The following is a 13400-nucleotide window of genomic DNA, read 5'->3' on the forward strand; positions in this document are numbered from 1 at the left end:
GGCTATGCCCAGGGCTCACAAACAAAGTTGTTTAGCAGCAGTGGGGGAGCAAAAGGGTGATGGGTAAAGATCAGACTCTCACACAGAGTTTAGAAAGCCCCTCCCCAGAGCCCCCCACTGTTGTCCAGCCTCATTTCAGCCAATCTTCCGCCCTCACCCCTACACTCTCACGTTAATACTTTTCTCCTGCTCTCTTTGCCCTCCTGCCTTTGCATGGGCTCTTGGTTCTTAGAAGTCTCTCTTTATATCTGCCTTCCTTCCGCCTCCTTTTTCCTGGCTACCCTCCTCCTCACTACTGAGGCCTGCTAAAATGTCACTGCCTGCTGGAAGCTTTCTCTGACACGGTCACACAGACCAGGGCTTGACTTCTGGCCATGGTGGTGGTTTATAGGCCCAGCCTTTGGAGACAGACTGCCCGGGTAAACTCACTGTGGCACTTGATGCTATGTGGCTTGGGGTGAATTATCTTCTCTTTCTGTAATTCAATTTCTCCATCTGTTAAATGGGAATGCAAGACTTAAGTCTGTTGTGAGAATGATGTGCAAAGTGCTTAGGTCAGAGTAGTAAAAAAGCATGATATGTATGTCTTAATAATTACATTTCTACTCCTATCACATTGCTTCCTAAATGCCAAAACCCCATTAGATTATAGGAGGTATGTGAGGATATCTGAAAGCATATACATGTTGTTGATTAACGATGGTTATCTTTGGCTTGTGAAATCAGGATGTGCATGTGACCACGTTATGTCGCTTTTTCAAAAGTGTTATGCATTAAGCCTATACTGTGTTTGACATTTAGAAAAAGGTGATAAAATATTTTAGACAGGCAATTATTAAAAAGAATCAAAATACTCAATTATTTCTACACTATGGTTACAAATACGTGTACAGAAGCAAAGACACAAAGGAGCAGAACAAGAAAACTAATATGTATTGGGGTACAAGATTGTGAGTAAATTAATTTTCTTTTAGAATGTCCTGGAATTTTAGTATACTATCATTTCTTTATAAATTAATTAAAATCAGGAGAACAGACAGGAAGCAAAAGGGAACTTTCTCTACAAACAGAAGAGAAGAAGGGAGAGACACGAAACTGCACATCGTGAGAGCTGTGAGTTAAGTTTTATCTGGGGCAAAATGAAAACCATAGTCCAGGAGACAGTCTATCAGAGATCTCTGACAAACTGCTCTGAAGAGGTAAGGGGGGGAGGTCAGGATGTATGTAATTTTAGTGAGGAGAGCAAGGAGAGGCGGCCCCTTCAGCTAAATGTCCAATGGCTGCCTAATCCCACCAAGCAATTTACCAGCCCCGCCCTCTAACGTGCCCCCTACCCCACAGTACTCCAAAATAGTCAAGGGGCCAGAAAAATCCCCCACCAGCCAATGGGCAGAAATTTCACTACTCCTGTACATGGACACACCTCACATTATCATCTAATAAAGTAACTTTTGGTGGTCATTGGACTCATTAGCTGCTCATAGATATTCCATGAACACATACATCTAATGATAACAGACAGAATTATGGGAAGGACATGCACAGTAGAGCACCTTGTTTTATAACCTGCAACTATCAATCAAGACTGTCAGTCAATGACCCCCTGGATTATGCAAATGACCTTGCCTTAAAAACTCTGTACCTTAGCTTTCCAGGACCATTTTCTCTCTTGGTGTGGCCCAGTTTTCTCTTGAGATGTTCTCTCTGTTCTTTCTTTCAGTATTGTCAGTAAACTTTCTTGCAGTAAGTAAGACCTTAGATTCTTCTTTGCATCCTTACCAAGAACTGAGGCCCAAGGAAGGAGTCGTCCCCAAACTCTCCTCCATTAATGGAAGCAGCACTCACTTAACCTTGGCACAGATCCACACAGTCCAGCGTCGCCCTATGTCATGGAGCCTGGCACAGCTTTTCAGGACAGCACACCATATCCTGAGTGCATTAGTGCTGGGCAGAACGCACATAGCATGGGCCCCACTCCCACCCAATCCTGGACGCAGGCTTTAGCTTGGCTTTGCATTGCCTTGTATTAGCTTAGCATGTCCTTGTAGCTCACCAGTTATGGTAACTGTACACAAAGAAGTGTGGGGCGTTGAGTTCTAGGCAAAAAATTGTCTCAATCACTAAGGAAACTTGGAAAGTGGCTTACCATCTCTGAACCTAATCCTTCATCAGTAAGACTACTGCGATGTTTCAAAAGATAGTATGTGTGAAATGCTTGGCATACAGTTACTCACAATTGCCCATCATCATGATCATCTGCCTTTTGTGTTGACAGAGGGGAGCTATATGCACAAGTAGCACCTTAACCGCAAAAGTTTCTGCCTCCAGGCCTCAAGCGGTAGTGTTGGAGAGAGGGTGATGGAGTGGGGTGTTTGAAATGCTGGGAGAGACTTTCCAGGAGAATTTCACAAAAAGAGGGGCAGAGCCAAGGCAAATAGGAGGTTATCAGAAAGGCAAGTCCACTCTCAGGGCATTCCTCGGAGCAGTGCTCCTCCAGCTGTGCTTGTGAAAGAATTCCCCAAGGACTATAAAAGCACAGATTGTTGCGCCTCCTTGAGCAGAGGTTCCTTTTTAGCTGACTCAGGAATGGGGAGCCAAGGATGTGTATTTCTGTCCAGTCATTGGAGAAGGAAAGCTGTGACATTCCCAGGAGGGACTTCTCCCCCTTAGAGACACAGGCCAAGGCAAAGCAAACAACCGTCCAGTCTCCTGGCTTCTGCCCAGTATGTAAAGAGCAACCAGTTTTTTCCTTTTACAACACAGGTTAGAAATTCCAAATTCATTTCAATAAAGTAGTCTAGAAAGAACGTCTATTTCAATATCTCTCCCTTCTGCTACACGGCTCTCCTGTGGAAATAAACAATTTGAATCTCTTCAGTCATCAAACTGGTGTCTCTGTTAAAGCCAGATGCTGATGGTGTTAGGTTGAGAAGAACCACACCAGATTTGGACCCCTGGCAGGACACCCCTCCCTTCCCTCCTCGGGACAAAGTGCTTGGAAGTATGCAGAGCATGAAAGAGGTCACAGAAGGTAAAAGAGGCCTACAGGCATAAATGGAACAAGGTGACCCAGAGTGGAATGCAAACCTATAGGTCAAAATGTCTATGTTAAGAGAAATTGGGCAAGCTGGAAACCAAAAGCCAAAGTCAAAACCTTGACTGAAGAAAAGCAAGTAGATTTGATATTTTAATCCAAGCTCTTCTTTCTTATTGTCTTGAAAAATTGTTTCCTTAATTGGAACCCAGACCCCTAAGCTGGCATCTTCAACATTAAGAGCAGGGACTGGCCTTGCTACTGATTTGACTTTAAAATCAAATTAAACTGCAGAAGCAACACACTTCATAAAATTGGTATTCTTTACCTTTATAATTATTCAGATATTATTAAATATATATACAACTTGTATGAAGTGAAGTGAAGTGAAGTCACTTAGTCGTGTCCAACTCTTTGCGACCCTGTGGACTGTAGCCTGCCAGGCTCCTCTGTCCATGGGATTTTCCAGGCAAGAGTACTGGAGTGGGTTGCTATTTCCTTCTCCAGTGGATCTTCCCAACCCAGGGATCGAACCCAGTTCTCCCGCATTGTAAGCAAATGCTTTTACCATCTGAGCCATCAGTACAACTTGTATAATATACCTAATAAAAATAAAGATTAAATATATATATACATCAATTTGGGAAAAAATACTGCAGAAAAGTTCGATTTCCTCTCACCAAGTTGCCCATCTGAATAGAATGGGCCTTCTTGCCTCTGCTGACCTCTAGTGGTACCAGCGATCATGGTTAAAAGGAACAGAAAAAGCAGGTGGAAATAGAAGAGGGAAAAAAGGACATGCTTCTTGTGGAATGCGTTCAGTTCAGTTCAGTTCAGTCGCTCAGTCGTGTCCGACTCTTTGTGACCCCATGAATGGCAGCACACCAGGCCTCCCTGTCCATCACCAACTCCCGGAGTTCACTCAGACTCACGTCCATCGAGTCAGTGATGCCATCCAGCCATCTCATCCTCTGTCATCCCCTTCTCCTCCTGCCCCCAATCCCTCCCAGCATCAGAGTCTTTTCCAATGAGTCAACTCTTCTCATGAGGTGGCCAAAGTACTGGAGCTTCAGCTTTAGCATCATTCCTTCCAAAGAAATCCCAGGGCTGATCTCCTTCAGAATGGACTGGTTGGATCTCCTTGCAGTCCAAGGGACTCTCAAGAGTCTTCTCCAACACCACAGTTCAAAAGCATCAATTCTTCAGTGCTCAGCTTCACAGTCCAACTCTCACATCCATACATGACCACTGGAAAAACCATAGCCTTGACTAGACGGACCTTAGTCGGCAAAGTAATGTCTCTGCTTTTGAATATGCTATCTAGGTTGGTCATAACTTTGAATGTGTAAATTGCCCCAAATATGTGTTAGCTAGAAATGCAGTTTAGACCACTGACACGAAAACTTATTGATTGGTGGTAGTTAAATACGATTTCTTCTTAAACAAATGGTTGCCATAGTTGCAAAAATTACAGCTATGTTCTAAACATATTACCTGGGAAGCTACTTGAATAAAGAATCGCAACCTGAAAAAAAAAAAAAAAAGAAGAATCTCAGCCTAAATTTGCAACTTAGGAACTGCCTAAATCAGAACTGAAGGCAGACCAGTAGCAGATGCTACGTGGAGGCGACATTGGTTTGTATCATAAGTGCTGTTCACATCCTGTTTTGGAGTTGAAACTGGAGAAGGATATGGACCCAAGGACAACAGTTATCAAAAGTAACCAAGGCTGCCAGGGAGATGGGGCGGCGGAGGCATTCCGTTCCAGGCACTATCTCCACGGCACTGAAAGGACCAAGGTCCTCATTCTACAGCTAAGGAGATAGAGGCTCAGAAAGATAAAATGTGCTTGTCATCCAGCCGGCAGAGCCAGATCCCTGTTCTTTTTGATGCCAAAGTCTGTGCTAGAGTCTCCACATGCCTCTCACCCTCACGGAAGAAAGGAAGCAGACCATGAACTGGGGTTTGAAACTTGTACCAAGGCCACCACCACTGGGAGAAAGAGAGGGTCTCAGACATAAAACAAGCAGAGACAGAGTGGGAAGGTGGACAGGGCAGCCCGGGACTTCGACTCCTGAGTAGATAAAACACAGGACATGGGCAACATTTGGGACCTATTTGTACCAAAAAAAACTATTCATTGCTAATCTGAAATGCAGATTGAACTGGCCATTTGGATTTTTATTGGCTAAATCTGCAACCCTATTCTTGAGTATCTTTTGTGTCTGGTTAGTTTGAGTCAGAGGCAGAGTCTTGAAACTGTCCTCAATAAGCAAATGTTTATATATGTTTATATGTGTGATATATGTTTATATGGCTCTTATATGGTATAGACAGCAGATAGGGGGTGAAAGGAGATTAAACATTCTCAAACCTGCTGAGGGTCACATTCTATGACCCAGTCTTGGGGAGCTAAGAGTGTGTTTGTTTGCAAAGATGAGTAAGAATACAAGGCCGGGTCTAAAATATCAGTGGGCACATAGATATGTGGGATCTTGTTAAGACGCAGGTTAAATTCAGCAGGTCTGGGGCTGGGCTTGAGACTCTACATTTCAGCTCCCAGGGGATGACCACACTGCTGGCCTAGGGCTGCACTTCAGTGATATGCGTGAGCCATGTGGGTAGTTCAAGAGCACGCTGCAGATGGAGTCATTCATACCACTATGAGCAGGAGGCAGTGGGGGCCCATGGCTGAAGTCTCAAGAATCAGTGCTTCAGACCCATCTGCTGTGTTCTGCCACAGTTACAGTCAAGCTGTTGGTCTTAATCATTCACTTTTGGCAACAGACACACACAGCACTGTTCAGCCAGAATTGCTGACCCAGGGATGTTATCTCTTTTCTGTCAGCGATTTCTGCAGTGGTCAGACTGAGCACTTGTGGACTGGTGGGGCAGAACATTTATGTTCCCACAGATACCTGTGTTAAAAGGTGCAGAGAACTCATTTCATCTTTCTGCCTCTAGAGTAAAGGGACCCCTTTCCCACAATCCCACTTTTCAATGCTTAATTCTTTTTGAGTTACAGGGAGCAGGACTGAACTGTGGGGCCAGAACTACAGAAGCTGCTAAGGGTCAGACCCTCCTGCAGGAGGTCCAGGCGGGCATTTGGGAGCAGAGAGGCTTCCCTGCCCAGGGCCAGCCATGAGGCTGCCATGGATAATGCGTCCCTGTTGTTTTTGCCCTCCCGCCTCATATTTGGCCAACTTGGAGGCAAATGTCATCTTCAGTTCTTTATTCCTTCCAGGTTTGGAAGGAGAGAAAAACTGAAGTTTATGAAGGGTCACTAGCCTGAATTCACCATTGCATTCACACGCTTGTCCAATTTTTAATTTTTGTTAAATTCATTTCATTTGTGTGAATAAGCATCTGTCTTTAGAGTTTATAGACAAACCAGACGCTGCAAGGGTATCTTCTTACTTTTCTTAATGTGGATGCCCTGATTAAACAGAAGATGATTTTGGAAACTGTTCAGATAATCTTTCATGTGAAAAAGGCTTTGTAATTCCATTTCCCAGGAGAGACTGGGGCTGGCCCTCCCTTTTGGCAGATGCGTCCCTGGAGGCATCATCCGCTTCACTGAACTCCGGCATTCCTTCCAAACCCTGACTCTTCTCTCTGCTTGTTTCACACCTGAGTACCTAAAGCCATTCTCTATGAAGCCTTCTGGAAATAATAAATGCAGCCAAATTGTAGTTGTAAATTTGACCACAAAGACCTGAAAGGAAAAACAGTCCAATAAAACTAGATTATCAGATTCTTTTGCAATTGTAAAGGGACAACAAAGTCATTTAGACTATTGGGAAAGAGCAGCTACTTCTAGGTGTACATTACAGCTCTGTGAATAGGTGATCCAGCTTGAAGCGGAACTTGGGGGCCATTCTGCACACCCCATTCACTGTACTGGTTCCCTGTTACTCACAGTCTAATAACAATGCAGGTACTTCCCAATCCTTGCGCTTCCTCTGTTACTGAGATTGACAACAAGCATTCCTGGTCTAGGCAGATCAAGATTCTTTTCAGCCTCTTATTTGCCCTATGACTGTGGAAAATTACTTTAACTTCTCTGGGACCTACCTTCTAAGACAGTTGTTAAGAGGTGGAAACTGTCTAGAACAGAGCTCGACACACAGCAGGCACTCAAAGACAGTAGCTATTATGATTATGGTGTCATTGTAAATAGCAGAGGCAAGGGAAAGAGAATTCAAGAGAAAACAGAAAGTAGGGATAAGTGAGGTAAGCCAAATGCCCCTATATCCTCTGAAAAGGCTACTGTCTCAAGCAAATAGAAATCTAGCCAGAAGCTGACCTCTGTTTACCAGGCAGGACTGGGGATACCCCAAAGGAGAACAAGCCACATAACCTCCCCCCGAGGACTCCCACAATTATTATTTTAAGCAGATAAGGAGAGAAGCATTCCCAGAAAAAAGAGCCAAACATGTTCTTCTTGACATAAGAGATGCCATCTTGGGCTGAAACCATTTTGTGGTCCAAGCTTAGCCACAATGATTACCCTTGAACAGGTTTCCTTGATTAATAATCTTAGGGGACCTAAATGGAGAAACAAAGGAACAGCAGACAAGAAACAATAATTCAGTGATAAGACACAGTCCCAGTTCCTTCTTAAGGGATAAATATTACACTTTGATACATTTCTTATAGTTCTGTAAGAACTAAGGCCTCCACCCGGGTAGAAGATGGTATAATAACCACCTGCTGAGAGCCCAGACTGGTTGGAACCTAAGAAATGATGATGGTGACTTTTGTATGTGTGGCCATGCTGTAGGGCATGTGATCTTAGCTCCCCAACCAGGAATTGAACCCATACCCCCTGCCTTGGCAGTGTGGGATCTTAACTATTGGACCCATCTTAACTTAACTTGTCTTAACTAATAATGGTCTTAACTATTCCCAACATTGCAAGTCCCGATGTTGATATTTTCTGACCCTCATGACTTCTATCAGCTAAAGCCTGGTCTCTGGCAACCTCTGCCCAATTCTACGCTGAATGATCTTCTGCTCAAGCCCCTTCATGAACATGTGTGCACCCTTAGCTTAAAACGTCCATAATATTGCAGTTCAGGGACACACTGCTTTGGGAAAGATCCCTAGTGTTCTTCTTACTGGGAGACACTGCAAGTAGTAAATTCTTCTTTCTCCCGGGCTGTCACTTGACTGTGTCCTTCGGCTTGACACCCACCAAGAAGGGAACAGCAGATGACCAATCTGTCGTGGTAGTCTGAGCATGGGTTGGAAAAGAATTTCCAGATGCAGTATTTGAGAAGGGAGTGAGTTTATTAAGAGCAAGAAGCAGAGATAATGAGAGCACTGCAAATGCAGTGGAGGCAGGGAAACCTGACGCATGGGCTATGTGCGTGTGTGGCAAGTCCCTTCAATCGTGTCTGAGTTTTTGTGACCCCACTAACTGTAGCCTGCCAGGCTCTTCTGTCCACGGAATTTCCTAGGCAAGAATACTGGAGTGGGTAGCCATGCCCTTCTCCAGGGGATCTTCCCCACCCAGGGATCAAATCTGGGTCTCCTGCTTTGCAAGCAGATGCTTTGCCATCTGAGCCACCAAGGAAGCCCAGGGAAGCTAGAAGGGTGGCATTAGAAGATTGGTTAGGGCGCTATGGGGCGAATACCAGGGTGGGTATTTTTATCTAATTTGGGGTCAGGAAACCTGCTGGTGATGGTCAGGAGGATTTTGGCATTGATTACAATGGGGTTCAATCAGTTTTGAAGATGACTTTGGTTCTGGGCTCTGCATCTGTGGGCTCTGCCTCTTGGTACAAGGCCTTGCACCTGTGACCTCAGTATGGGACTCCACAAAATCTGACTCCAGGTGGGCTCTATTCCTTTAGCTCTAACCCTTGTGTTCTACAGCCTGTGCTTAGTCATGCTGGCGCTGCACCGTCTATAAAAGAATGTTGCCTGTAACCTGAAGTACGCAGGATAGCCCATTCTCAAGGCTCTGACCTTTAAAGTATGAGGATTTTCCATTCGCAGAGATAAAAAATTTATAGAACAGAGAACAACATTTGTCTCCTTGGAGATTTATGGTAACACTGTGACCAGACCTACATAGACAGCTGCAAGAACAAAGGCTTTTACCTCCCTCTTGGGGTCTGGTCGGCACCAAGGAGGTTGCAATCACCAGCCACACTCCCATCCCCCTTGAGTATAAAAGAACCCTGAATTTTAACTTGGATAAGATGGTTCTTTGGGAAACTAGTCCACCATCTTCTGGTCTGCTGGCTTTCCAAACAAAGTCCCCGTTCCTTGCCCCAACACCTCATCTCTTGATTTATTGGCCTGTTGTGTGGTGAGCAATAGGAACTTTGACATATAACAGTAACACCATCACCATTACTAGGAAAATGGATCAGCTCTCTCTTCCTGCTGCTGAAATTCAGCCTCTGTTCACCAGTGCCAAACAGAAATGCAGAGTCAGAGTTCCGGCTGAGATAGAAAAGAGTAGCTTTTATTGCTTTGCCAGACAAAGGGGGCCACAGTTGGCTAACACCCTTAAGACTGTGTGACCCACCTTGGACGGGGACGTGAGTTTTATAGTGTTCAAGGATCAGGGAGTAATCAGCTCATGGATAATTCTTGGATCGACTGGCCACAGGGTAAAGTTTCAAGCATCATCAATTTTCTGATTTTAACCAGTTTTGGGTCTACATTCTTGCGGTCAGCAGTTTTCACCTGGAGGGGTCTGCTGCCTATAAAACAACTTAGGAATGTGTGTCAGGCCTTTATCTAATCTTTCAGGGAGCTGTGAGTTTGGGGATTCTGCTATGTGGCAGAATTATAGTTCAAATTGTTACCAGTTCCCTAGTCCAACAGCTATTCTTTGTTTCTACATCTTCCCATTTCCCAATCATTAACTCTTGGCTCAGCATTTTACTTCAAAAGACAAGGACACAGGGGCTTGTCACAGTTTCATTCCCAACCTGGGCCACAGATCTGGAGGACCTGCTTATTAGAATGCCCTCACCAGAGGCTGAGCCAAGCAAGGAGGTCCCTGCAGGCCTGGACTCAATGTTATCAGAGACCATGCTGAGAAATGAGATGGGATAATCGCTCCTCAACAGTATCTGGATCTGTTTTATGATGTGTTTGTGCTTGTGTTTTATGTCATTTGTTGTTAACTTTGGAAGAAAAAGTGTCTTGGCCCTGGCAGGAGCAAGCCTGGCTTCTCACCCTCAACCCAGTCCCAGGTCTGGGAATCTTGGTCCTTGGGCTTCTCAGGGCCTCAATTTCCTCACCTGGACAGATGCAAATGATCATATGTCTCTTGGAAGGTTGCTGAAAAGATGGAATCATTAATGGATATAGAGCTCCTGGAAGAGAGCCTGGTCTGCAGAAAACGCCCGGTAGATGTTCTTTTTTCTCATGACCTTCGTCTAGAGCAACCTCTAATCTCGAAGCAGCATATATGGTTGGAGCCTGAGGGACCCTTGATCCCTGATACATCCGTACCTATTTCCTGATCCTGAAATCCCTTTTTGATCAGATAACGCTTTTACCACAGTTAAATATGAGGCATAAAGGACACACTGCAGAGAGAGGTTGTGTAAATCTGAGAACTAATTGTGAAGGGGAAAAGGGCTGAAGTTGGAGAATCCAGGAAGAACAGGATCCTAGCTGGCTTCTTCGACATGGATGGCTGTGTGCACAGGGTCCTGCAACCCAGGGTCGGTGTCAGCTCCATGGGTCCTGAAACCCTGCTGCGTCCTGCGTCAAGTGCCTCTGGGGGGTCACACAGCAGGAGAGAAGCTAACCTTTGTTAAAAACAAACAAGACAGAATTTCCCCTGATAGTCCACTGGTTAAGACTCCGTGCTCCCAATGAAGGGGGCGTGGGTTCGATCCCTGGTTGGGGAAACTAAGATCCCATATGCGGCACTGTGCAGCCAAGCACAGATAAATAAATAATAAAAACAACCCCCCTCTCCCACCCCCACAAAAGAACAGGAAAGAAAACAAGACAGCTTTGAAAAGAAGTGACATTTTGACACACGCTGCAACACGGAGGAACCTTGTGAACATTATGCAAAGTGAAAGAGACCCCAAAGGACAAATAATGTATGATTCCAGCTGCTACTGAACCAAACTTGGATCTGCTCGCTTTTAAGCAGTAAAGCCAATCTACTGACACTGGGTTGCAGGGAAGAAAAGTGCAGTGCTTATTTTAAGGCGCCGGAGGAGTCTAGGATAACTCATGCTCTAAAGGCCTGAACTCCCTAGTGGGTTTCAGGGAGGCTTTTTTTTTTTTTTAATTATTTGGCTGTGCTGGGTCTTAGCTGCAGCACACTGCCTCTCAGTGGTTAAGACTCTGTGCTCCCAATGCAGGGCACTGGGGTTCGGTTCCTGCTCAGGGAAGTAGATCCTAAAGTGAGGCATTTTTAAAGGCCAGGTGGGAAAGGGGAGTCCCAAGGTGTGTGATCAACTCACGTACAATTTTCGGATTGACTAATGGTAAGATATAGGGTTGTGTCACAGGGATTAACATTATCAACCCTCAGCCTCCAGTAAGTTTCAGGATTAAGCGCTCATGGTCATAAGTAGTTAACATCTTCCATTTGATGAAGGTTTTAGCATCTGTAAAATAACTCAGGAAAAAATGCATCAGAAACTGTTAGTTAGGTACTTCAGACAGGAATTAAGCAGAGAACCTGGGGGAGGGGGTGTCTGTCCAGGGAAGTCCCTATAGGGTCCTATTCTGTTACACACTCCATGACAACCCACTCCAGTACTCTTGCCTGGAAAATCCCATGGCCGGAGGAGCCTGGTATGCTGTGGTTCATGGGGTAGCTAGGGATCGGACACAACTGAACGACTTCACTTTCATTTTTTACTTTCATGCATTGAAGAAGGAACTGGCAACCCACTCCGGTGTTCTTGCCTGGAGAATCCCAGGGACGGGGGAGCCTGGTGAGCTGCCGTCTATGGGGTCGCACAGAGTCGGACAAGACTGAAGCGACTTAGCATTAGCAGCAGCAGCAGTGAGGTACCTAGAATAGGAAAACTCATGGAGACAGAAAACATGATAGTGTTTTCTATTAATAATGCTATTAATTTCTATTAATAATTCTAATAATACTCCAGGGCTGGGGTGAGGGAGATGGGGAGTTATTAATGGGTATACAGTTTCAGTTTGAGATGATTAAAATTTTCTGGGAATGGATAATGGGGATAGTTCTGATTCTCTGTATGCTGAGGCCCAAACAAATAAACAAAAATAGGCTTTCATTGCAATAGGGGAAATACATAGCCACCCAAAGGAGACATTCTCATTTGTCAAAATTCTAGACTTCTGAAACGGGAGAGCGAGGTTGGTACCAGGATCTCCAACCAGCATTCCCTGGGGGAGAGGACAGGGACTCACAAGGCCCTGCCCTCTGTCTCTTGGGACAGGCTGAGTCCATGACCTTCACTTGCCCTTCTTTTTCTGTCCAAAGCTAAGACTCACAGGTGTGGGGCATAAGAGGTAGGATCTTGAATGTTTCTCGGGGGGTCATTGTGATCTCCAAGGCTCACTTGCTTGGGCACCCAGAGTTACCCTACTAGCTTGTGTAGCAGGCCCTGGGCCCAAAGAGAGCCCTGCAGAGAAGGAATTATAACAAAGACATGAAGTTGCACTTAATGGGATCATCATGCAATGAAAATTGCTCTGGCATCAAGGCTGAGCTTTTGTCAGTGCCTTTGGGGTACTTGCCAGGTTGGGCTCAACCCTACGGCTTGTGTTCAAAACCCATGAAGCAAAACAAGGCAAAACCAGCTTGGAGCCATGGGAACCCAGCCATGCGATGCTCTGCTTCTCAAGGCAGGTGCCAGGACAAGGAGTAAGGACCCAGGAAGTGGTTGTTTTTAAAAACAATCTAATGAGGAAAGGATTTTATCTTTCAGTGTAAAAACCTTCCAAACAGAATTACTTACCAAGACCATGCAATGATCATTAAAAGAAACTGGGTTATAGGTTTGAATATTCCCCCAAATAATTTCTTTTTCTTTTTCCTTAATTTCTATCAGGACAGACTCTTTGCTTTGGCGGAAGTCAGAGGAAAAAGTCATCCCACACAGACAGGGCCAGGCTTCTTCTGAGCACCCATTGTTCCCTCTCTTCTTCACCATCTTTTGGCCACGGCTGCCCAGGTCAGGGATGAGAAGGGGCCCATTTGCTAAGTGGGATCCCTAGGTTGAGCTTTGACTGGCAGCAGGGTCTCAGGCTCCACCCTGACTGGGCGGGGGTGTTGACTGGCCTGGGTTGTCATAACTGATGAGCAGTCTGTCGTCTGAATGGGCAGGAGGAAAGGATGGGACAGGGTGTAGCATGGGAATGCTCATGTCCTGTGGTTGGTCCTGAG

Source organism: Ovis canadensis, chromosome 20, assembly GCF_042477335.2.
Source record: "Ovis canadensis isolate MfBH-ARS-UI-01 breed Bighorn chromosome 20, ARS-UI_OviCan_v2, whole genome shotgun sequence".
Lineage (NCBI taxonomy): Eukaryota > Metazoa > Chordata > Mammalia > Artiodactyla > Bovidae > Ovis > Ovis canadensis.